General features: G+C 48.4%; 1 long non-coding RNA gene across 3 annotated transcripts; it reads left to right on the top strand.

Annotated features, from left to right (window-relative positions):
• The first annotated feature begins 988 nt into the window (after positions 1-988).
• LOC113912930 lies at positions 989-24548 on the top strand. 3 transcript variants are annotated; one of them, XR_003517041.1, is made up of 8 exons: positions 989-1124; positions 6966-7498; positions 8185-8340; positions 10784-10896; positions 11953-12183; positions 21981-22118; positions 22502-22664; positions 24119-24548. It is a non-coding gene; the product is annotated as an uncharacterized LOC113912930 (long non-coding RNA). The 3 variants fall into 3 exon arrangements; XR_003517040.1 differs by lacking the exon at positions 8185-8340; XR_003517042.1 differs by lacking the exons at positions 6966-7498; positions 8185-8340.
• Positions 24549-25423: the final 875 nt, after the last annotated feature.

Genomic DNA, 25423 nt, shown 5'->3' with positions numbered 1-25423 from the left:
GTCAACCTACCTTCCCTTTTGGAGTTTACATCCAGGAGGCAAGGAATAGAAAAAATAATTAAAGGTAGAGTACGGGGTAGTGAGTTTGGGGGAAGGGCTCAGGTTAAAATAGTGTGATTTCTGAGGTGGGGCTTGAGCAGAGAGTAGGAGGTTAAAAGGTGAACCATGAGGGTACCAGAGAGAAGAGCATTTCCAGGCAGAGAGGCCTGAGTGCTTGGATGTGTCTCAGGAAGGCCAGGACAGCCAATGCGGTAGGGAGAGGGGAAAGTTCCACATCCCTTAATCTATGGGATCTAACCCTGTCCCTGGGTAGACGGTGTTAGAATTGAACTGTAGGACACCCACCTTGTGTCTGAGGATTGCTTGGTGGTGAGGAACTCCCCTGCCCTGCAACATACGCTCACACACATTGCAAACTTATGGCCAGGATCTTAACCACATACTTTGGACAATCTCAAATGCCCTCCAGGTTCTGGGTCTCTGCTATAATTTTCTTGAAGGTCAAGGCCAGTTCACAAAGCAAATATATATATATATATGTATATGTATATATATATATATATGTATATGTATATATATATATATATGTATATATATACACACACTTGCATGGTTTCCTTGAAATTGAAACTTGGCAGGAAATTCTGAGCCATTTGGTCACTGTAATAACATTCCCTCTGTCTCCCTCTAGGTCAGTGTCAGGCTGAGAAGGTTTGTTTGTTTGTTTGTTCAGAGAGGGAGGGGGGAGGGGCAGAGGGAGAGGGAGAGAGAATCTTTTTTTTTTTTTAAAGGTTTTATTTATTTATTTGACAGAGAGAGACACAGTGAGAGAGGGAACACAAGCAGGGGCAGTGGGAGAGGGAGAAGCAGGCCTCCTGTGGAGCAGGGAGCCCGACGCGGGGCTCGATCCCAGGACCCTGGGACCATGACCTGAGCCGAAGGCAGACGCTTAACGACTGAGCCACCCAGGCGCCCCGAGGGAGAGAGAATCTTAAGCAGGATCCACGCCCAGTGTGGAGCTGGACCTGGGGCTGGATCTCACGACCCTGAGATCATGACCTGAGCCGAAATCAAGAGTCTGACGTTTAACTGACTGAGCTGAGAAGTCTGGGTGAAAATCCTGGGTACGTGTTCATGTTATGCATTGGGGTCTTTGTGCTCATCCCTGAGTGTGTTTCTCATAGACCCCCACTTTAATGGAGAGTTCTGTAAAGACCACCCCCCCACACACACGCACACACGTACATACATACAATTTTTGTGCAGGTGACTTTCTCCCTCTTCTCCTCTCCTTGCTCCCCGCCCCACCCCTAGGGCCTTTCCCCCCTTGATTGGACAGGGCAGCTTTCATGAGCTTTGACCTCCAACCCTGGGTCTCCCCTGGGGTCTGTCCACCAGCACCTCCCAACAAAACCTTCTCTACTCTCCTTGTTTCCTTCTCAGCCCGCCCAGCACACACCAGCCCACTTAGGTTTTGATAGAATCAACCCAAGACTTACTCTGAATGAAAACAGTTTAGACTGATAACTCTTTTGAAAAATTTAGCTAATTTATTTGCCTTCTATGCTGGCTGCAGCAGCTTTCTGTTGCCCCTTCATTTCAGAGCCAAGCAGAGAATTGGCATGTACTTTGTACTACAGAACAACAGATGCCAGAATTCAGAGCCAGGTGCCAAACTCGCTGTCTGATCAACGGTCTTAACGCTGGACTCCTGAGAGAATGCCACGTTGTCCCCTTCATTCCTCTCCTGCTTTCCCCTGTCCCCTCCCAAGGTGTAACTGTCAGGCCAGGGGACTCTAATGGTTACAACACAGATTCGGTCCAGGAGTGTTTATGCTGAGCACCCGTCCTGGGCCTGGAGTGGACTCTTAAGCAAAGTAGATAGATCGCCACTGACTGCTCATGTCAGAACAGGGGCAAGGCCTCAAGGAGTCCACAAGTGAATTGAAGAGACAGGGTTTTAGGGCTGCGGACTAACTCTGTGTTTGGGGTAACACGCACACAAGCCCGCCCGTGAATGGTAGAGATGGGACTCAGGGGTCAGAGCGGTGGTCTCAGAGCGCGGCGCAGCCAGCCCTCCAGCGGAGGAAGGCAGTCATAAAGCCTGGTTCTGGGCTTTGGCCAGGCCCTGTGCTCCGCAGGCACAGGCCCAAGCGCTGCTCAGAGGTCAGGCTGAAGAGAAGGGCTTAATTCAGCCAGCCGTGCGGACCCGCTGGACCTAAGGCAGTACTTAGGAGACATTATCTGCTAATGGTGGACAAGAGGATGATGGGAGGCACAGGGGATTGTGGGAGGCACAGGGGATTGTGGGAGACACACAGGGCCACTCAAGCGCTCCCGTTGTGAATGCAGGGGATCCTGGGAAGCAGAGGGCTTTGTTGGCGTTACACAGGGCTGAGCATACGCTGTGGGCACCGGGCACAATGGGAGGGAAGAAGGTAGGGCAGTTCTTTCCTAATCTGCTTGGTATGTAGGTGGGAAGGGGAGAGAGGAGGCAAGCCCAGGAAGCAGGAGTGAAATGAAAGTAGTGGAATTGGAAAGGATGGACAGAGAGCAGTCAGGGGTCTTTGTTCTGAGAAATGGACTACAAGTAGTAGTTAGGCGCAAGGGATTTGTAGCCAGAGAACCAGAAGTTTGAATCCTGTTTCTGCCCTTTCCTTGCTGAGTGAACTTGAGCCTAAATTTCCTAATCTGTAAAGTTCAGATAATAATACCTACCTCCCCAGACCATGGTGAGGATTAAAGGATTAAATGAGATGATGTATACAAAATACTTAGTACAGTAGCTGACACATAGTAAGCAGCTGATAAATATTATTACCATTATAAAGCAGGTATTACAGAAGACTTGAGAGGAGAGACACTCAGTTGGCTTTTGGGGGGAGGGGGCATGAAGTGGTTTATCATCATGGGAGACCGCAGGTCTATTCCTTAATGGCTCCTGCTTTCTCTGGCGCTGGGACCGTAGACTCCAGTTGCTGCCAACTGCCTTCCTCACTTTGCTAAGGAAGAAGGACCCTTGGGTCTGAGGTTTGGAGCTGGCCTAGAGGGCAAATCTGGACACTGGCCTGAGCCTCAAGGATTCCTCTCTGCCTGAGTCTCCCAAGTGACCAGGGCAAGTCGCCCAAGGGACCAGATGAAATGCTAATCCAGTGGGGGCACCTTACCTATTTATACCTCTTGACTACAACCCTTCCTCCTCCCGTCGCTCACATAGCTCCTTCGGCCCTTGAGAGGGACAGCTTGGGAGTCCCGGGCACCATGTGGAGCCTTCTCAGTCTCTCCCTGCCTTTTGCTTTAGCTGCCTGGGTCCCAGCCTGGCCTGGATCAGAGGTCAGGACAGTCATAGCAGTCCCCAGAGCCGGGGGCTCCCCAGAGTCCCCTGAGCTCTCCTCCCTCGCTCAGCCCCAGCCTTCCCTGTCCCTGCTTAACTGGCCCAGAAACAAATTAATTGTCTTCAGTTGCTTTACTTGGCCTGTGATAGGCAATCCGTTTGCACATTTCTCAGTAACAAAATGCAACAAAATATAACACCCCTTCCTCTACTTGCAGTGTCTTCATTTCTTGGGTTCAGTAAAGCACTTGGTCGTTTGCTGCTTTGCAAGAAAATATGTAACTGTGATCGTTTCTCCATGACAAAAAGGAAATTTTTTAAAAGATTTTATTTATTTATTCGAGAGAGACAGAGCATGAGCAGTGGAGAGGAGGCAGAGGGAGAGGGAGAAGCGACCGATCCCAGGACCCTGAGATCATGACCTGAGCTGAAGGCAGATGCTTAACCGACTGAGCCACCCAGGTGGCCCCCGAAAGAAATTTTTTATCACTAAAATATTGAGCCCTTTCTGCTTTGTTTTCATGCTTCTGCACAGAAATTAACTTTTCATTTCAATGCTGAATCATAGTGTAATCTTGGAAGACGTTTTAAATGACAAACTCAAAATATTCTGTACCAACAAGGCAGATCCCTCCACTGAGGGGACACCTCGACCAGCAATGACTGAGGGCTCACATCCACATAGATGACAATTACTTCATTTCTGCCACCTGCCCAACGGTGATGATGATGCCATTAATCCTAAAGGTATCCTAATTTTAGAGATGTTAAAACATGAGGAGGAGAAGTATGCCTTGGTAGGCAAAACGCAATTGTTTTGCAAAAATATGATAACAACCTGGGGCGCCTGGGTGGCTCAGTCATTAAGCATCTGCCTTCGGCTCAGGTCATGATCCCAGGGTCCTGGGATCAAGCCCCAGCCTTCCTGCTCCGCGGGAGGCCTGCTTCTCCCTCCCCCACTCCCCCTGCTTGTGTTCCCTCTCTCGCTGTGTCTCTCTCTGTCAAATAAATAAATAAAATCTTTAAAAAAATATGATAGCAACCTGTATTTTTCATTCAATATTCTACCCAATAGATGATCCATGTTAAGGATCATCTATATCAACATTCTTAAAAATAACCTTGGATTCCATTTTATTTCATTGTGTTCCATTGACTGAATTTATTATTCACCAAAACCCTATTTTGGAGTAAGTTAGGTGCTTCCTTTTTTTTTTTTTCCAGAATTATTAACAATGATGCAAAGACCATCTTTACAGATGAATAATTGCACACAGCTTTTGTAATTTTTAAAGGACTTTGGTACATATTGCATTATTAACTTTTAGTTTGATACCAAGAAAAATGGGCAGAGGTATTCTTTGCCTACGAGATCTTAAGTGTTACAAGGTGACCTTGCTGATTTCTACGTTGGGAATCCCAAATGTTGTTATATCTATTGACACACAATTTCTCCTCAATTAGAATTGCCAGATTTAGTTTAAAAAAAAAAGCACAAGACACCCACATTTTAAAATTTAAAATTAAATTTTAATTTCAGATAAACAAATGTTTAGTACACATATCTCCCATGCAGCATTTGGGGCATATACTAAAAATTATTGTTTATCTGAAATGCAAATTCAACTAGATATGCTATGTTTTACATGGCAACCCGATTTCAATGTATTCTGGGAGTCTGCAGGATCCTGTGCTGACCTGGCTCAGCTCCTTTTAGAAGTCGAAGGTCAGCTTCCTTGGAGTTACTTTGTTCCTTGAGCACATGATTATTTTAATAAAAGCGTTGCATTTAACCTTAGCTCTTCCGTTCCATGAAAGGCACTATCGACCAGGCAGACAGGGAGAACTGGGGAAGGACCAGTAGACGCAGAATCCTAAGGCAGAGAATAGTAACCCAGCCTAGCCCTTCCTGTTACCTCCATCTCCCGGAGCCTCTATTTTCCTACATAAAAAATAGAGAACAATATTATGACTCTCGTCAGTATTGCTACATAATAAATAGCAGTGGGCTGATCTATATGAAAGGTTTTTTTTTTTGCTGTTGTTGTTGTTGTTTTTTAATCAACTGCAAAGCTCCAAACATTACAATCTAAAACTCATGGGGAAAAGTCCCATGATGCCAGAGCTGTAGACATACTGAATTTTCCCACGTTTGTGTTACTGTGATCTCCTCCGATAGTCACCCCCATTCATCCCTTTCCCCCACAAGTAGAAAGCTACTCTGCAGGCCGTCAGAAAAACGCCCACCGCTCTTCGGAGTGGTTCAGCTAAAAGTGCTGCACGCAGAAGACCAAAGACAACTAGGGAAGTCATTTCCTCCAAAAGTTTTAGGGACGACATTCAAATAGGATTTTAATCAGACCTGTGTTTATGGGATGTCTTCTTCAATCCAGGTTGCATAAAGGGCAGCAGAAAGTAATCAATAACCCAGACAAGAGTTTGGAACCAGGGAAAAAAATCAATTGAATCAACGTCAAGTGTATTGGCTACTTTGGCTGAATTTGTGAATAGGGGGAAATCCCGGCTAGGACTGTCAAAGAAAAGTCAGCTCTCAGCATCGTGTTAAAGCTGTGATGTCCCAACAGGGGCCGAGGAGCGCTAGACACTAGGTTGAATCTTTATAACAGTCTGCAGCAAGTGTCTGGCTTTCGAAAATGTCTAAAAATACATATAATTTGGGGCCAGGGAATGCCTTTTCAGCAGCACACAAAGCCTAAACTCAAGAATTTCTAACAGTAGATGATTAAAATAATAAAGTCAGAAGACAAAAAAACCCCAATATTACACAGAACACAATCCCATTTCTCCCGTTTACAGAGCATTCCTCTCAATCAAGACTGAATAATTCAACATGAAAATCAGGAAAGGATATGAACATGGAGTTTATAGGAAAAAAACCACTGTGGTTAACTTCACTCATAATTGTAGAACGGCAATGAGATATCAATTCTCAGTGAGCAGACAAGTAAAAATGAAAAGGCTGGTCAACACCCAGTATTGGTCAGGCCGCGGGACACCTGCCACTCTCAAACACTTGTTGCCGGAAGTGTTCATGGTCTACTTTGGAGAGGATAATTTGACAATATCTGTTAAAACTGGAAGTACGTCCCTCTTGATCCAGTAATTCTGTGAATGCAAATTTACTGTATAGATATATTCACAAAAGAATACTAACCCATTTACAAAAATACTCGTTGCAGCACTGCAAGAACAAAAAATTGAGGCAAATTAAATATCTCTGGCAGAGTGGGTAGGTAAATAATGGAGCTTTATCATACAGCACTGTAATCATAGAGCTTATATCACGCAATAGCATGCGGACATTTAAGCAAAAACAGAAAAAGACTGGGAATTGGGGTAGGGATGGTGACTAATGCCATGCCTCCCAAGTCCAAAATAATATCAGAACACATTTGGTATAAATAAAAAGGATCTGAATAAATACTTAGGTGTGTTTGTTATATGTATTTGTTTGGTGCTAATAGTTTACTTTTTCTTTTCTTTCCTGAAAGATACAAAGAACATAATTGACGGCGGGCCTGGGGGGAGTGGGTTGGGGTTGGGAGGTGGGGTAGGGGGCTTTTGCATTTTGGGCTTTACCTGGCTATTCTTTAATTGCTTGGAAGATCAGAAGCGGAGCTCCAAGGCCTCTGAACCTGGCAACAGATGAGGGAAGACGTGGTCTCTTCGTCCAAAAGCTGAGGACAGATGCAGTGAGACATCAAAGGACGAGGATTTCTGCACAGACGAAGGCCGGCTGGCTTGCGGGTAGAGGTCACAGCACCGGCGGAAGTGACCTCCAATGGGAAGCAGAGGGCCTTGACACTCAGCAGTCCGGGGGCCAGTCAGAGTGGGAGTTAGGGGAGCTTTAACTCCATCCCAAAGGGAGGCAGACGGCTCCGAGTGTTTGCTTGTGGCAGGGGTGTCGGGGGGGAGATCCTGGGGGGCCTGACCCAGCAGTGGGGTCATGACAAGTTTCCTCCAGGAAGCCATGTTTGGCCTGAGCGCTGAAGGAGGCATAGGACTTGTCTAGGCACCAGCGGGGGCTGGAAAGATACCAGGTACAGGGAACAGCACGTGCAAATGTCTGAGGCAGGGGCCAGAAGGTGAGCCCATGTGGTTGGACCAAAACCAGTGGGAAAAGGTGCACACTGAGGACACAAGGTAGGCAGGGTGCTATCCTGTGGGACTTGGGGGCAAAGGTGGGGTTTCATCTTTATCCCAGCGGCACTGGGAAGCTTTTGTTCTGTTGTTTTGCTTTTTTGTGTCGTTTTGTTTTAAGCACTGGAAAGCTCTTGAAGGGTGTTAATTTTATCTAGACGGGATCACTTAGTGGGCAGAGACAAGAGGGGTATGGGGAAGGAAAAGAGAGGAAGTTTGGAGGCTCTGGCGAAGCCCACTTGAGGGATGAGATGCCCACGGTGGGAGCAGCAGAACTGGTGCCAGGGTTGGATAGAAGTTTCTGGGTATCTCTTGTGATCTCTGCCTCAAGACGCCCGCACCAGCTAGCGCGCCTTCCACTCCGAGCTGCCTTGCAATGTGCTTGTGGGGATGGGCACCAAAAGTGAAAAGAGATGACAAAGATCCACAGATCTGAAGACCAGTCGTGGGAGTTGCAGACTCTTTGAGACATCGGTCTGCAGCCCACATTCCATCTGTGCTCCTGGCCCTCGTCTGCTCCCACGAGTGGGGATACACAGAGACGCTGACTATTTCCATGTCGGCATTAGACTGTAATGGCGACCAGCCACTAGAATAAGAACTGTTGTGTTCTGGGGCATGAATTTCTTTTGCAGATATTGACTACATTGTTAACCACCTTTTCAGCCTCTTTCTTACTTTTCACCAAGCCTTAGGGACAGGACCTTCTCCTGGCAAAACTGTGAATTAGGAGAACCCGAGGCCCCAGCTTTGGAAAGTTCTCTCCTGCTTTCGGTACCTCCTCCCATCTAGGCTGCAGACATGAGAGGCAGCGAAAGTCTCAAAGTCCAAGCCTCTGAATACATGTGGGTGCTGTTGTGATTGGTGAACTAGAAATTTATTTTAATGTTCTACTGAATTCAACATAACTTAGGTCGTGATGCATTTTCTTAACCAATAGATCTTAAAAGCCTAACCTGTTACTATGTGGGGGGGGGCTTCTGTGGACTATTTTTTTAAAGGGGTCCTTATATTTACTAGTCTAGGGAAAAGGATCAGTAGGTGGATGCGTTATTCACTCAGTAAATAGTTATTGCATGCTTCTCGTGTGCAAGGCACCATTCTGAGCCCTGGAGATACTCATGCATGAAACAGACATAGTCCCTGTCCTCGAAAAATGTACAGTGTGGTGGGAGATTGAGGCCAGTGAACAGGTGGTTAGTGACTGGAACACCGGAGGAAAGCTGGTGTTAGGTAGAACATAAGAAGTATGGGTGGAGGGTAGGTTGAGTTTTAGGACTCGGGGCCAAGATGCCCGCCACGCCTTCCTCAGGGATGTGCGTGTTGAAAGAGGAGCCCCAAAGCGGGTAAACATTCACACAAAGAACTCGATTTCTGCTGGTGGGATTTCAGGAAGTATTTTGGCGGACTGATGCAAGCCATTTAAATAGCTCAATTGGAAAATAAATTATAACCTTTGCTAAAATCATAAGATATTATTCAGAGTATATATATTAATAACCAATATCATCAACATATTAACCATTTAGTGTCCGACATAGGCTGTGCCTGTGTGATGGACTCTGTTTTCATATATTTAAAGATCTCTGTCTGGTAATGGCCTCTGTAATGCTATTAGGATGTCAGAGTAATGCTTCTGGGGTCTGGAATGGTGCTACTGTTTGGTGGCTATTAGCCAACTGTTGGAATTTAAGCCTGACCTGCACAGCAGGGAAAGCTCAGTGATAAAATTGCCAATAATAGAAATAGAAGCCAAAATATTTTTTAATTTTTATTTATTTATTTATTTTAAGATTTTATTTATTTATTTGACAGAGAGATAGCAAGAGCAGGAACACAAGCAGGGGGAGTGGGAGAGGGAGAAGCAGGCTTCCCGCTGAGCAGGGAGCCCGATGCGGGGCTCGATCCCAGGACCCTGGGATCATGACCTGAGCCGAAGGCAGATGCTTAACGACTGAGCCACCCAGGTGCCCCAAAATATTTTTTTAAATGAAAAAGAATTTGGGACCTAGCTGGCTGGTGAGAGAAGCATGAGGAGGTGAAGCCACACGCAGAGCTCGTGGGTAATACATGGCATGGGCTTTCTTACTTAGACTACCAACGCCCTTTAAAAAAAAATTGAAATCATCCTGCAGGGTATTCTTCTTAATTAATATGACTTAAGTGTATTTTGTTGTTAATGGTTACCTTGTTGGAAGGTACTCACAAAACTCCCACTGGGGACCTGTCTGCCAAGGGAACACCCAAGGGAGGCTCCTCCGAGTGCCACCAAGCTTGGCTTGATTGGGAAATGAGAAATGCGTCCAGACCTTCCAGAAACCTTCTGTACCTGTATTCATCCACTGGGTTGGTGTCATAGCAAACTTCAGGGTGAAGGAGACTTTCAGTTATCCATTGTAAGGCAGAAAGTTCAAAGTCTATGAAATTCATAAACCTCCCTATTTAAGCATCCCAAATCAGATGGAGATCAGCTCCGGAAGGTGGGGACTTTGCTTTGGGACGAGTTGCCCCACCTGCCTAGCCTCCGTTTTCCTCAGCGGGAGCACTTCCTCAGAGACTGGTTGGCATAATCCCCTTGAAGCTCTGATATTGGGCTTTCTGATTCAGTTACTCTGGGGGAGGTATATTTAGTTCCCCATCCTCTGCTCCTTACTCCCTTTGCTTCCCTTCTCTTCCCATGAATGTCGGTCACATGGACGGCTGCGTCTGTCTAACCAGGTTGGGCAGGGAGGATTTGTCAGAGAAGATCAGGATCCCTTAGCTGTTTACAGACAATGGTCCATCACTGGGTCATTCCCCGCCAGGAAGACAGGCCATGTCGCTGCCTGTCCCTCAGGGGAGACAAAGAGCATCATGAAGGTAAGGGGTCAGTTTCCCCGCCTGACATTTCACACTGGTATCTAAGTCCCCAAAAAGTAGAGCGAACATGGCCAGCAAATTGCCTGACACTGAATGAGGGTTAACAGCCAGCCTTGTCTTCAGAAAGCTAAAGAGAAGCCTGTCTTTACTGACCAGAAGACCAGAAGACACGGGTTAGAGGCCATTACTGGGGGCTTCAATTCCTTAAACACCTTTGCAGATTTGTAGTGAGGGGAGGGGTAGGCAAAGACGGAGGCCTCCTCTCAGACCTCACAATCTTTTTGGAGAAACTAGACCCCTGCTGGTAGAGAGAGAACTAACTATTCCTGGCCCCTCAAGCGCTGGATGCTAGACAGTCAAGAAGCTACCTGTGCATGAAGATCAGCAAACCTGGGCAATCGCCTTTGAGCATTTGCGATTCCTTCACAGGCCTGGATTCTACTTCCCCTCAACACGACGCAAACATGTATCTTGGCACCAGCCTCAACGTGATTGTGGACCACGGAGCTTTTCTGCTGTCTTCGCCCTGGCAGGACTGAGAGGTGGGTAGAATTGGTTTCACGGCTTCTAATGTCTCTTGTGGCAGCCAGATTTCTTCTCCTGGGCAACCCCCAGTGCCTTTAAGCTTCTCTTCAAGCACCAGAAGCCGCCACGGGACACCACACGGAGCCTACCCGTCCCACGCTGGTGACCCTCTTGCCTCTTGTCCACTGTAGAAGTCTACTGGCTCTCCACAGTGTTGGCAAGGGTATGGGAACGGGCACGCTCATCTACTGCTGATGAGCATCTAGATCGGTACAGATTGCAAAGCAAATTATCAGAATTACAAATGACCGTATCTTTTGACACACAATTCCACTTTTAGGAATTTCTCCTACAGATATGTGCAAAATTGCAGTACTGCTCATATAGCAAAAGATTAAAAACATACCAAATATCTATTAGAAAGGCACTGGTCAAATAACATAAGGTATATTCATAGAAATATTCTGGAGCCATTAAAATAATGTGAAATGTGTTGGGTTTTCTTTTTTTTTAAACAAACCTATGAATCAATCTCAGATCTATTGTTTTTGTTTTTTTAAAAAGATCTTATTCATTTGACAGAGAGAGACACAGCGAGAGAGAGGGAACACAAGCAGGGGGAGTGGGAGGGGGAGAAGCAGGCTTCCCGCTGAGCAGGGAGCCCGACGCGGGGCTCGATCCCAGGACCCTGGGATCATGACCTGAGCCGAAGGCTGACGCTTAACGACTGAGCCACCCAGGCGCCCCATCAAAGATCTACTGTTCTTTAAAAACTCTTAGCTCATGGGATGCCTGGGTGGCTCAGTCAGTTAAGCATCTGACTCTTGATCTTGACTCAGGTCTTGATCTCAGGGCCATGTGTTTGGCGCCTGGCTTGGGCTCCGCACTGGGTGCGGAGCCTATTTAAAAACAAACAAATGGAAAAAAAAAACAAAAACCAAACCCCAAACTCTTAGAATACTCTCCATGTTTTATTAAGTAAAAAACCCAAGATACTCAGCTGTGTGTATAACCTACTTCCATTCCAGTAAAAACAGGGAAAAGAGTAAGCTATGTCTTTATTTGTCTGGCAGGACACCTGGAATGTTGCTCCCGGAGGTTGCCATGAGAAGGACGAGGGGTGCCTGGGGTTTGGGGAGTGGTAGAGACATCTCAGCTAAGTCTTCGTCTCCAAAGGCTCCTGGTTAAGTCCCAGTATGTCGGCGGACAGTATGACCCATTCATCCATTAGCACTTCAAAATGGACTAATTGATCATAGTTCCAGCAATAAAACAGAATGGAAAAGGATCAGAGAGCAAATCTGGTAAGACTTCTGACACTTCTTGGAGTTGATACATCAACATGGCTCAAAATCGGAGTTCTAGAAGGCAGCAGGCAGCAGTTGGTGGGAGGACAGACGGAGAGAGGGCACGTGGGGGGGGGTCACTCTGTATTCACGTGGCATCCAGTGGCTCACAGTTCCCTGCAGGGCCCGTGACTTCCACGAGGGTGCGTGGAAGATAGAATTAGAAAAGAAACGGAGTGCAGTCCCCCGCTCCGCCACGTACCGGCTGTGTGACATGACAGCGGCCCTCCCTGCCCCAGGTGTCGTCCCCTACAGAGAGGCTGCGATGTTGAAGGAGGCAGCAGAGAGGGCCAAGGATTTGTACGCGAGCATGACAGCGAAATCTGTGCCCGAAGTTCTAGATACAAGCGTTTCTCCGCTTCTCCCCTCCTCCATCGGCGCTTCTTTCCCTGGTTTTAAGGATATTAACTCGCTAGCACCTTTCGTTGTAGCCTGTCCTCTAGAAGCGTGTGCTGCACGGCTGCCGACTTCATCTCTGAACACAGTAACGTGTGGTTTTCTGTGGCTAGCACCAATGCCCCCTTTTCTCTGCTATCCCCCGAGTTGGTGATGTCCATCTCCTTGCTTACTTTTGCTGAATGGCTGTAAAGGCCCATTTAATTTGGCTTTCTCTCTGCTTTCCCAGCTTAGGGGAGCTGCTTACCTCTAACAGGGCGCCTGCTTTGAACCATTCGGAGAGGCCTTCAGGGAAAGTGGGACCCGCACAGCCCGTCCCCGAGACAACCACTGTTTGTCATTTCTTGTATAGACTATGAACCATAGACACATGCATGTGTATATATAGCCACAGGGGTTATAATACGTACTCTTCTGAACCTTGCTTTTTTATTTCACAATGTATCTTTGAGATCACTTTATATCAGTGCACAGACTCTTTACTCTCCTTGGCTGAGTGATAGAATGTTGTGAATTATTAAAGGGGTTGGAGTTTTACGGAGGACTGAACATACTTCCATAACGGAAATTTGCAAAACCTGCTCGAGCTGGCCTTAAGGGGAAGTAAAGGGAGATGATATATAGGCCAGCTGCAAGCAGTGATTTTGGGGGGACATTATGCTTACACCCCATGCGACTGCTCAGTGGGCCGCTTCCAGCCCCCATGCGTTCCATCGGAAGGGAGAGCTGTAATTTGTGTAACTAGGTCCCTGGATCGTCCACCTGTTGCCTGTTCAGACAACGCCACCAGGCAACTCCCTGCCCCAGTCTGGAGCCGCGCGTCTGGTTGGAGTCAATCTGCAAGTCGATTCTCCAGAGTGTATCTCCAGAATTTTCTTAATCCAAACATAGCCCCTGCCTCTTAAAGGCCATTGTCCTGTCAGCTCTTCTGACAGCTATGTGCCCCAGAGCCAGACTGCTCCCCCTTGCTGGTGACGTGAACTGGCCGGCTCAGTGGGGGGGGGGTGGGGTGTGGGGGGCAGTCTGTGCTCTGTCTAGGAAGGCTGGGAACAGCGGAGTCCTAGGTCCTCCCGATGGGCCACTTCTTCCAATTGCCTCGCTCTCGTCCTTTTAAGGACTTCCTCCTCCCTCTGCATCTTTGGGGGCAGAAATCCAACAGTTGGTCCCCTTTGAGGTTGAGCTCTAGTCCCTCTGCCCCGTGTTGCTCAGCGGCTCTTACGACAGAGGGGGATGGTCCGCGACGGCCCCGGCTTTGCTTGGGCATAGACCAGAGTTGGACACACGACAGGCTCGATTTACAGAATGAGGGGCTCTGAATTCCCTGATCTGTCCTGGGTGACACCATCCGAGAAGCCACATGCCAGACCTGGCTCACCGTAAGCACCTAGGAGAAAACCTGATGCCTATTTAAGGAGAAGCAAAGAAAAACCAGCTGCTTTTCAGAGCTTGGCATACAGCTGCTCCGCTCCTGGCTCAGACAGCGGGACGCCTGGTCATCTGGCACTCACCGCCCCCCCACGCCCCCGGGGGCAGGCTAACGGCAACACTGTTGTAAAAGGACTCGAGTCTTACAGATGCTGCTAATAAACCAGCAAAGGACCTGACTTGGTGCTGAGGCCCACTGAGCCCATCGCAGCATCTCCTACGCGGCAGTTCACTTTGAAGTCACAAACACCCGGCCGCAGAGGCAGATAATTCCCGGTAACCTTCAGAAAACCCAATTTCCAACGATGTGCGACAGAAGGACTATTTAATAGATGCAAATGTCATGCTTGAACATTTTTAGTCTTTCTCGTCAGTGCGTGAGTCACTTGGAGTGACAGATTGCATTCAGGGGGAGAGCAAGGATCTTACCAGAACCCCATTCCTTCGCTAATTTATTTCATACTTTTGACTTTCGTGAACCCTCTCAGTGATTTTACAGGAAGCTGCCTGCTGCTTTCTGACACATCACACACTTACCAAATCAATTCAACAGAACTGTGGCTCAGTTCCCTTTAAGGAAAACGCAAGTACCAAAAACTGGCCCTGCTGAATCTACCCTGCGCATTTCAAACTCCGGCTGCCTTTCCAGCTCATTTGTCTCTTTTCCTTTAGAGCTGCCTATGGCAGGAAGTCTTTTATTCATTCATTTACATTTTATTTTATTTTATTATTTATTTAGTGGCCTCAGACCCCAGAGGCTTTTGCTGGAAGGCTGCGTTGGCCTCCTTTTGCACAGGTAACAGGTGAGGGCCAGTGACAATGTGACAACACTCAGTCACTCTCGCGCTTCCCCCTCTGCAGTAGCAGAGAGGCTCCGAGGAGACAAATCAAGTAGAATTGGGGTCCGTGACTTCATCAAAGCTATGCCTTCAAGCTCGATTGACCTGGGGAGATTTTTAAGCTACCAATGCCTGGACCTCAACCCCAGAGATTCTGTTTCCACTCATTAGGGGTGACACCACACCCAGTGCCATTTCTGAAGGGGAGGGGAGGGAAGGAAGGAGAAACCATGAAGAGTTCTTATGGGAGCCCCTCGAAGGAAAGGATGAATCTTGTTATGCGTTTGTCCCCAGGTTCTAGCCCATCGCTTGGCACACAAAAAATACTCCAGAAAGAATAAATAGAAGGCTGAATGGATGTTTGAGAATGTGAACTGGAAAGCTTTGAAGACCAATAAGAGGCCAAAGAGTGTGGTGGGAAAATTCCAACCAGCTGGGGTTTGGGTGAGTGGGCTCTGATTTATTGCCACCATTTGCTCACTGGGTACTTTGGGCAAGATGCCCCCCACCCCAAACCCGCCCTCGACTCTTAGTTTCTTCATCTGCAATGCAAGGGGTTTGGAGCAAATAATTTCTAATGTTCCTTCTCTATTTTAAAAATTCTCCGAGTAGATGGTTGCTATGCCTACCGATGGCATTTGGCCACTTTTATTGCTACATGTGTGATTCTAGTCAGCTCTGAATTGGCTTAAGCTAGAGAGCAGTTGTCCTTGAACAAGAACTCTGGGGCCATCAAAAAGAGGTTGCTTGGTGACGGTGTGTGCAGTGATGACAGACACCCAGTGTAAGGGGAGAAGGCAGAGTGTTCTAGAACATTCTCTGACGCCCCTGCTAATTCCATGGTGGGTGGATGGGGGTGGGGAGGGAACACAGAAGCCTGGAGCATTTCTTTTTTGATGTGAGCTGGAGGTGTGCTGGTAGAAACATGGAAACCAAAGCCAGCTTCAGAGACTTAAAAGTCAAAGTTGACTTTTCTCCTGACCCAACTCCCTTCAGCATTGCCCAACTCTCTCCAAACACAGGTGAACGGCTGTTTATGTGCAGATGAAGAAAAGCTCTCTGTTGACTTTATTTCCAAACCCTGCCTTTTGGAATTGACACAAGAAGAGGGCAAACTGCTCACCAAGCTTGACCATCCAGTCAGCTGGCTCCAACCCCCTCTCCCAGCTTTCTGGCTCCATCTCCTCAAACAAACTCTGGAAACAGATCATCAATAACACAGATAAAAAGCAGGGCAACATGGGCTTTGAACCCCAAGGCCAACAGGCTGATTGCAAACTGGTCAGCTTCTCTCTGGGGCTGTCAGCCCCCAGGGGTGAAAGACCAAAGCTCCCCTCCTTCTCTAAGCCCCACCCTGCATGGTCCAGTCCCCCTGGGCAGGGGGACCAGGGCGTGATTTGCACTCCCAGGGATGCTTCCTCAGGACTCCGGGTGCCCAAAGTCTCGGCGTTGTGGTGGTACAGGTGGAGGGAGGCTGTAGCTTGGAACAGATGCCTGAATCAAAGAAAAGGCAGTGTTCCTTTCCGGTTAAAAGCACAAACTCTGGAGCCAGACGTCTTGGTCTGTCTCTCACAAGCTCTGTGACCTTGGGTGAGATCTTCTTTACCCTCTCCTCACCTTTTCCCATCTGAAAAATGGGAATAATAATGCACTTACCTAGAAAGGCCGTTTGGAGGATTAACTTCGTTCTCATTTCCAAAGCAGCTTAGAACACTGCCTGGAAAACGGGGTGTTTCAAATAAACTAGTGGTTCCCCCTGGGGAAGAGTGTAAATAGAGTGTGCAGGGTTCCACTTTCTGGGTGGCTTTGGGTGAAGGGTTCTCGGCTGTGCCGGCAGGACCCTGCTTCCCCTGCGGCTGGCCCTGGCTGCCCTGTGGCCTGCCTGAGTCTTTGCAGTTGGCTGTCGGGTGTGCGCCGCCAAGTTCTTCCTTTTGGCCAGTTGATCTTCTACATTTCAGCTCAAGCAGCACCTCCTCCAAGAAAAACTCCTTACCTTTTTGACAGATCTCTGGTCAGGAGCACAAGCCCTTCTGTGCCATTCCAAAATTGAGCTTTTATCAATGTGAAAGCAATCTTGGGGTGCCTGGCTGGCTCAGTCGGAAGAGTGTGCGACTCTTCAACTCAGGGTCATGACTTCAAGCCACACACTGGGTGTAGAGAGGACGTAAATAAATAAGTAAACAGAAGAAGAAGAAGAAGAAAGAAAGAAGAAAGAAGAAAGAAGAAAGAAGAAAGAAGAAGAAGAAGAAGAAAGAAGGAAGAAGAAGAAAGGGAGGAGGAGGAGGAGGAGAAAGCAATCTCACTGGGGGCAGTTGATGGCAAAACCCTGACCTAAACTGACATGAGGCTCTTTATAGTCTTTATTTATTCCACTTGGTGTAGGTATTCAAATGGCTGTAGAAATATTAATGGTGTGATGACAGCGTGCTGCCCCAGACTCTACCGGCACATTATATGGGGCACAGGATACCAAGCTTTTCTAAAAAAAAAAAAAAAAAAAAAAAAAAAAAAAAAAAAAAATCTGCCTTCCAAAACACAGCTGATCCCAGGAGTTTTGGGTTGCAGATCTGCAGCACGTTTGCTCTGATTATTGGCTTTGCTCTTCTGCCTTGTCACTAAATGAGAATCTTAAGGGCAAATGTTTGTTATAAATGATGATCAGTTAGTATTACTTGAATGAATGAATGAATGCTTTCTTGTAGGGAAACTGTACCCGTCTTTCTTAGTCTCTGTGACATTCTCCACCACTCTGTGACATTTGTGGAAGGGTCTGTAAAACTAATTTCATGTGGCTCTTTGTTTCTTCCTCCTTGGGGCCGGGACTGCAATTCGGTGGGCTGTCCCCACGCTGGGATGAGCAGGGCCTGGGAAGATTGTGTTTTGAACAGCTAGACTCCTCCACGATCCATTTTTTTGAGGAGGGTTTTGAAGAAGAGGGAGCATTTCTGGGGCATTGGCATGTCTTTTAATAGAAGAACTTTCCAAGATCAGGGAGGGGGGGAATGAGTTGATGTCTTCACTCCTGAGATTCTCTTTTCCTTCTCCTTCCACAAGATAAAGCTCTACCTGTACAATATTGAAGGGAGAGGATGCTCCACCAGACCCAGCCCTCCAGGCTCAATAAAGGCAAGGACAGTGAGAAAGACACATTGGCTGCTCCCAACCGAGTTATTAGAAGAGGGGAGGAGGTGGAGGCCTGGATAGAGTTGTGAGCCAGCTGGCTCCCAGTGTACACGAGTTAAAGACCCCACAGGGGATATACTGTGACAAGGGAGAACAGTCATGTTCTAAGTAAAGAAAAATGGATAATTATTAGATAATTCAAGCCCAAATCTCACATTGGTCCAAACTGCCTATGGTCACGAGCAGAGAGCTTGGTCAGCACCCAGAGGACACCTCTGAGCAGCCACCAGAAGTCACTTGCCAGGCACCTCTGCGTAGACAGCCGAGTGTGGCCGAGACGCCCACCGGCCTCCGAGGAGACTGCCATCTCTCAAGAACTAAAGTGTGGCTTATACTATGAGGTTTGAAGATCACGTCCAAAAGGATGGGAAGCAGAGCGAAAAGGCGACACTTGCATTGCTCTTTGGCTATTGTTTGAGGCAACAAGGAGAGTTGGCAGCACCAAAACCCTCGCTCGTGCCAAGGCCATGTGACTCTCTTACTTAGCAGACCATTTTCAGGTTTCGATGTCTTTGGTTGACTCCTTGTTTCCTCTCTTGTTCTCTTTCCAGAGACCCCAAATGCCTTTTTTACAGACAACTGGGTCTCTCTTCAGCGTCACAAGGTGGAAGGCGCTCAGCAGCCTGGCCAATGTTTGATTATTATTCGGGAGTGGACAGAGGCAGGAAATAGTGAGGATTCTCGAAACTGAAATCCACAGACAACCTCCAAGTTCACTGTAACCAGCAGCTTCACCCCATTCCCCAGACCCCTGTCCAGTTCCTTTTAGACCAGCTTTCTCGAGCATCCAGGGTACGGAGGGCATGGATGAAGCCCTGTGCCATCAGGTGGCTTATGGTGATGCGTAGGAAGGGGCCCAGTACACAAACACCACGACAAGAGGCAGAAAGGGGCCAAATGCTGCACGTTCAGAGGAGAGGTGGAACTTTCACGTGTTGGGGGCACCAGGAAGGGCTTTGTGTGGTGAGGTGACATTGGAGACGGACTCTGAATTTTGAGTAGAGTCGGATGTGTGGGAAGGTCCCTTCTAGTAGAGAGAACAGGGTGAACAAAGGCAAGATGGGAGGAAAGCTTGGGGTGTGTGGGCAGATGGTCTGTGGGAAGGGGAATACAGGGGCGGGAAGGGGAAGTGAGTCTGAAGCCTGACCGTGGCTTGGAGTGCTTGGCTAAGGAGTTGAGATTGTCACCGGTGGCCACTGGCAGCCATTGAAGGATTTCTGCAGGGGACAGCGGTGAGTAGAGCTGGGCTGTGTGTGCACTGGATTGGGAATGGGGCAAGGAGGAAAGGGGGTGCACTGTCAGGAGGTTCCTGTCGTAACTGGGGAGTTATGACAGTTTCTGAGGCCAGTCAGGTGGAGGTGGGGGTGCAGATCCTGAGCTGGTCGGCGTGTTCCTGCCGCGCTCTGCCCCTCCCCCCCCGAGATCAACAGTGTCACCCTCCGGGCCAGTCCCAGCGGTCATGCCTCAGTCTTCATCTTGCAGACCAACCGTAGTACAGATCTGCCTCTACTCACGGTGGGTTATGTCCTGATAAACCCAGCAGGAGTTGAGGTTATCATTAAGTCAAAAACACATTCACTGCACTAAGCTACGGACCCTCGGAGCTTGGCCGGGCCTCCCTTACCCGCGCTCCGAACACCGACCTGAGCCTGCACTTGGGCACAATCCTCGCACAGAGCCTCACGATCAGGGGCTGGCTGACGTCTCCTGTACGGAGCTGACTCCCTCACCGCGTGGGGAGCAGATGGTTGGCGGTGGGTCGGTCGTTGACCCTCATGTCATGCTCCTTGGCTGATGGGGAGCCGGGTCGCTGCCCCCCCGCCCAGCGTCACGGAGGGGGTCCCACCGCATGTCACTGGTCCCAGGCAGGATCCACACGCCAACTGCCAAGTAGGGTTTCTACTGAACACATATCCCTTTTGCACCATCGTAAGGTTGAAAGATCATGAAGTTGAACAGTCGGGACTGTCTGTAACTGACCCCCATGGTCTCCCTGCCTTCAAAAATAAGCTCTCCTCTACTGTTTCTGGGACCCCCCCCCCCAGCTTTCTGGGCCACTCCAATCCTGATAGTCTCATCTTACGGTCCTGGGACCCTCCTTTTCAGTCTCGGAGTTTTAAATGCCATCGACATGCTGATGGCACTTACACTGGTATCTCCAGCCTGGACCTCTCCCTGAATTTCTGTGTTCAACTTTCTACTTGACCTCTTCACTTGGATGTCTAACAGGCCTCTCACATTAGCATATTCAAAAGGGCTTCGACCTTATTCCCCAATCCTGCTTAGAGCCTTTGTGTGTCTGTTACTCCATCCCCTAGTGTGCTTCTCCAAGTAGCCACAGAGCTCATTCTCTCAGCCCCGTGAGGTCTTCACTTTGACCCCCCCACCCCCCCCACCCCCGTCTAGACGTGGACCCTCACACGCTACCTTAATCCTTCCCCTGCTTGCTTTCCATTCGTGGCTTCATCAATGTTTAATGTAACATGCATTTTATTTATGTATATGTTTCCTATTTGTTTGCCTCCATTAGAATAGATATTTCCTCATGGAAAGGATTTTTGCTTTGCTAATCATTTGTAATTGCTGTATTCTTAGCCACTACAAGTACGTGGTACATGGTAGCTGCTCAGTGCATGTTTGCTGAATGAATGGAAAACTGGACTTTGTCCCTCTTTGGACTTGGGGAGCAAAGCCATATGGAAGCACAAAGATGAAGTTCCAATGTGGATGCCTGGGAAGAAACCAGGGTACAATTCCCAGAAATTTAGAAAGAAGGGAGAAGAAGTTTGAGAGTGGTGTGAGTTTAGATTGGGATGTGTAGAGACTGTGGATAGGAGAGTCGAGGGCTCTGGGAGGGGGTAAGAGGTAGATTTGTCATTGCCCCCCCCCCCACAAAGGTGACGACTTTAAGCCACAGAAAGAGGAGGAGGAGGTGGATGAGGTGGTGGGGGGAGAGAGAGAGAACCAAGAGCAAATTATGGGGGAACATCGTTTAGGGGAGGAGAAAAACCAGCAGGAGTAGCTGGGGAGGGAGAGAACAATCCGGAAGGTGAAACGTCATGGAGACCAAAGAGCATTTCAAGAAAGAAGCAAGGGTTGTAGCACTGAACACCTCACAGCGAGGGAAGGACGAAGACTGGCGAAGGGCTAGAAGCGGCCACGCAGAGACCGCTGTCCCATTGCCCAAACTCCCCACATGGCCTGAGCGCCAGGCAGGACAATGGGGTCTGGTGGACACTTCGCATGTAGCAGAGTGAGGTGCTCGGAGCTTTTGTGGAGGCGGCCTAACAGGAGTGCAGGTTGGCTGGGAAGGGGAGACAAATAGAGGACACAGCCTTCAGGAGGATTCTGCAGGCGTCCTGACTAAAGGAACTTCTGGAAGCGAACTTAAGGGCTGGTGGCTTCAGTGTTCACCTCGTAGGGCAAGAAAATGACTGGCCCAAGGTCCTTGGGGCCCTTGGGTTTCCCAGACCCTCAAGACGGGTATGACCACTGCTCTTTCCATGTCACCAGCAGTGGGTATTTCCCAATGCTGTGGCTCTCCAGTCTCCACAGCTAATATTTGTCTCTCATTGATCCAGTTGCCAGCCTGTTACTTTTTAACTGGAGTCCAGGGTTCAAAGGCCTGAATTTTGTTTAAACACTCGTTGCATTGGGGAGGGCATGTCCCCTGATAATCCCAACTGATGAACAAGCAAGGATCTTCTAAGTCAATATAGACAGCAAAGAAGGCAAGAGAAGGTGGGGAGGGTGGGGGAGAGAGTGGGAAGCCCCTACTGGCAGAGGAGTCCTTAGAATTTGTGAGAGCGCTAAGTAACTAGGACTGGGAAGACCAATCCCAAACCCCAACTTTCTGCCACAAGTAATATTAAGTATGTTATACGTTAATATCTACAATCCTTTATCAAACAGAAACTCTTTAAAAACTATAACATCATCCTGGCGCTCCAGCGGATACCTCTTGGGGCAGAGACTCCCGCCCTCAAGTGTCTGGTCCTTTCCGGTCCTTCAGCTCTGTTGGCCAAAGGAGTGTTTGTGTTGCCCCGGAAGGTATGTGGAAAATATGCCTTTGCTTCTGAGGGTGGAGAGAGCTCTCTCCTTCGACAGGCGGAGAGGCGGTGTGGCTTCCTTTGAGGGCCTAGGGTGGGGGCTGTTCCTGAGGACAGGCTGGCTCTTCAGGGCCTGGCCGTCCCTCCGTTCTCCACAGGTTCCCCTCAGCCTCTGCCTGGGGACTGCAGAGGTCCCTGCCCTAGGGGACGGTGGAGCAGTGAGGGAGGGTGCCTGGATTCCTGAGGGACTCCTGGAGCAGAGCGTCATCTCGAACCCACACAGATGCATGAGGAAGAAACCTGTATCATATTGAGGCACCCCTTGGGTTTCCTTGTTACAGCATTAACTTGCCCTGATAAACCCTTGCTTTCTTCCCTCCTCAGGATGCATTCGTGAAGAAGGGGGCCCAGGAACTGGGGCATGATCCAGGCCAGCCTCTCCATCTTGAGGCACTGGTGACAGACCATAGCAAGACATGCCTGGATTTCAACCTGGAAGTTCAAGATGATCGCTGTATGTAAACAACAGGCTTAAACATCCTACAAGGTGATTGTGTATATTTGAAAAGTGGAGATTTTCACGTTATATATGAAATGGGGGATACTATTTGGGTATTAGACGATCTTTTTCATTCGTGATGACCTGTGGCTTCTCACGCATTGACTTAATGGGTTTCATGGCTCCAGGGCAGTGTAGACACTGAACTTAAATTCTAGCTGTGTAAACACAGCTAGAATTTAAAAAGTCACTGTAACTAATCTCATGGTTCCATTTCTGTGAAATCCGAAAACAGGCTAAACTAATCTATGGTGCAAAAAAAAATTCAGAACAGTAGTTGCTGGCGGGCGGGGGGAGGGCACCAAAGTGGAGATGGGCCCGGAGGAGACACAAAAGAACTTTCTGGGGCAATGGGAATTTGGGTTACATGGGTGCAGGCATTTGTCAAAACTCCGTGAATGTACACTTAAGATTTACTTCTTGTATGTGAATTTTACCTCCATTAAAAAGGAAACAGCGGGTCCAAAATGGAGTCACTTGTGCTAAGCAAAACAAGACTTCCTAACTGCAGTCTCTCCCCTCCGCCCCACTCCCAGGAATGTGACGGGGAGGGGGGTGTTCACCTTTTTCCACAGAGAGAACCTTCCTTCTTACTCAGTCCCCACCCGCGGGCGCCCCCAGGTCGTGACAGCCTCCTGCCATCTACTAATGAAGGGGCCTGTACTGGGTCTTAAGTCAACGCACCATCTATTTGTTTTCCGGTCCATAGAGTTCCCAGAATTAGGAAGTTAGCCATTATCAGGCCTGCTTGGCCTGGTCCAGACTGAAATGATGACACAAGCTAAAGGTAGAAGCTATGAATCACCTACACTTAGCTCTTGATAAGTAAAGAGAAGCTTTAAGAACGGCCCGCTCAAACTTCTAGTAGAGTCCACTCAGTGGACATGGTCTCCTGCGGAGCTCTGCAGAGGCACTGGGCAGGAGGGGACAAGCTGACGGGGGGGCAGGGGTGTTCACCTTTTGCCACAGAGGGAACCTTCCTTCTCAGGCTCCCCCCGTGGGTGCCCCCCAGGTTGTGACAGCCTCCTGCCATCTACTAATGAAGGGGTCTGTACTGGGTCTCAAGTCAGCGCACCATCTATTTGTTTTCCGGTCCAATTCAAGTCCCCTAAAGACCCACGGAGTCCTCAGCCTGAGTTCTCTGGGAACCTACCATCCTTTTCGAGAAGTGTTCTCTCCTGGGTGAGGGGTCTGCCAGTGGCTTTTGTGCTCACGTCCTGGGGCCTCTTGACCATGGCTCCTCAGAAGCAAACCGTGGGAATGAGAAACTTGGATGCCCACGCGGGGCGCCGCCGTTTGACTGGGGGCTTTGGCCCGCCCGAGGTGCTCAGCTCACTCACGGACTTCAGGGCAGATGACGAGCTTCTTCACCTAGCCCCCGTGTACCTGGTACGGGGTAATATATTCCTCTGTTCACTCCACCACTTGTCTTTTTCTCTCAGAAGGAACATACGCAAGTTTGGAGCCGCTCTTCCCACCAGCACCTCACACGCTGCTCACACCACCTTCCCAGCAAGACGCCATCTATTGCTAACTGCGAAAGGACTCAGTTATGCCCTGCAGGCATGTTACCTCCTGGCAGTCCCTGAGGGGCTGTCCTTGATGGGACAGGGCAAGGCCAGTAAGAGGAGGCTTCGTACTGAAGAGGAAACATTTTTGAGGTGGCTACAGTTGTTTAAACTGCAGGGAACTGATGCAAGACCTGGATTTTTGACAGCATCGTTCTTCTGAGAACCTCTTTGGGCTTCATGACCGACTTTTTTTTAATTAACATGATGTATCGTTTGTTTCAGGGCTACAGGTCTGTGATTCGTCTGTCTCACACAATTCACAGCGCTCACCACAGCACACACCCTCCCCAGTGTCCGTCACCCAGCCACCCCCTCCCTCCCACCCCCCACCACTCCAGCAACCCTCAGTTTGTTTCCTGAGATTAACAGTCTCTTATGGTTTGTCTCCCTCTCTGGTTTCATCTTGTTTCATTTTTCCCTCCCTTCCCCTATGATCCTCTGTCTGTTCCTCAAATTCCTCATATCAGCGAGATCATATGATACTTGTCTTTCTCTGATTGACTTATTTCACTCAGCATAATACCCTCTAGTTCCATCCATGTCATTGCAAATGGCAAGATTCCATTTTTTTGATGGCTGCATAATATTCCTATACACACACACACACACACACACACACACACACACACACACACCCACATCTTCTTTATCCATTCATCTGTTGATGGACATCTAGGTTCTTTCCACAGTTCGGCTATTGTGGACATTGCTGCTATAAACACTGGGGTGCACGTACCCCTTCAGATCACTATATGACCGACTCTTTAACTCACATTAAATTGAGGGTTGGTGGGTTAAAAACCAGAAGTGAGGTAAGCCTTTCTAGGGATGGACTCCTTTGAGTTATGCAAGTATTATATAAAGTCATTAATTCCCAAGCTGAATAACAAGATGACAGATGGCTAAGAACAGATGTGCAACCCAGTGAGTGTGAGCCTTGTGTTTCGGGCAGACTCCAATGGCGTCGTAGAGGTGTGGGGCTCTGAGGGATATTAAGGAAATGAGTGCTCTACATCTGCAGGCATTTAAATCCCCCGAACAATTAAGACAATGCATTAACGGAGAAGCTTGAAATCAGACAGCCCATAATACTCGATGTAGAAAACGTTCCAGCTTCCATAATTCTTTATTAAATATTTGACAAGTTGTATCACTTCTTTACAACGACTTCATTTG

This window comes from Zalophus californianus, chromosome 14, assembly GCF_009762305.2.
Source record: "Zalophus californianus isolate mZalCal1 chromosome 14, mZalCal1.pri.v2, whole genome shotgun sequence".
NCBI lineage: Eukaryota > Metazoa > Chordata > Mammalia > Carnivora > Otariidae > Zalophus > Zalophus californianus.
This window is presented reverse-complemented; position numbering and strand designations above follow the sequence as displayed.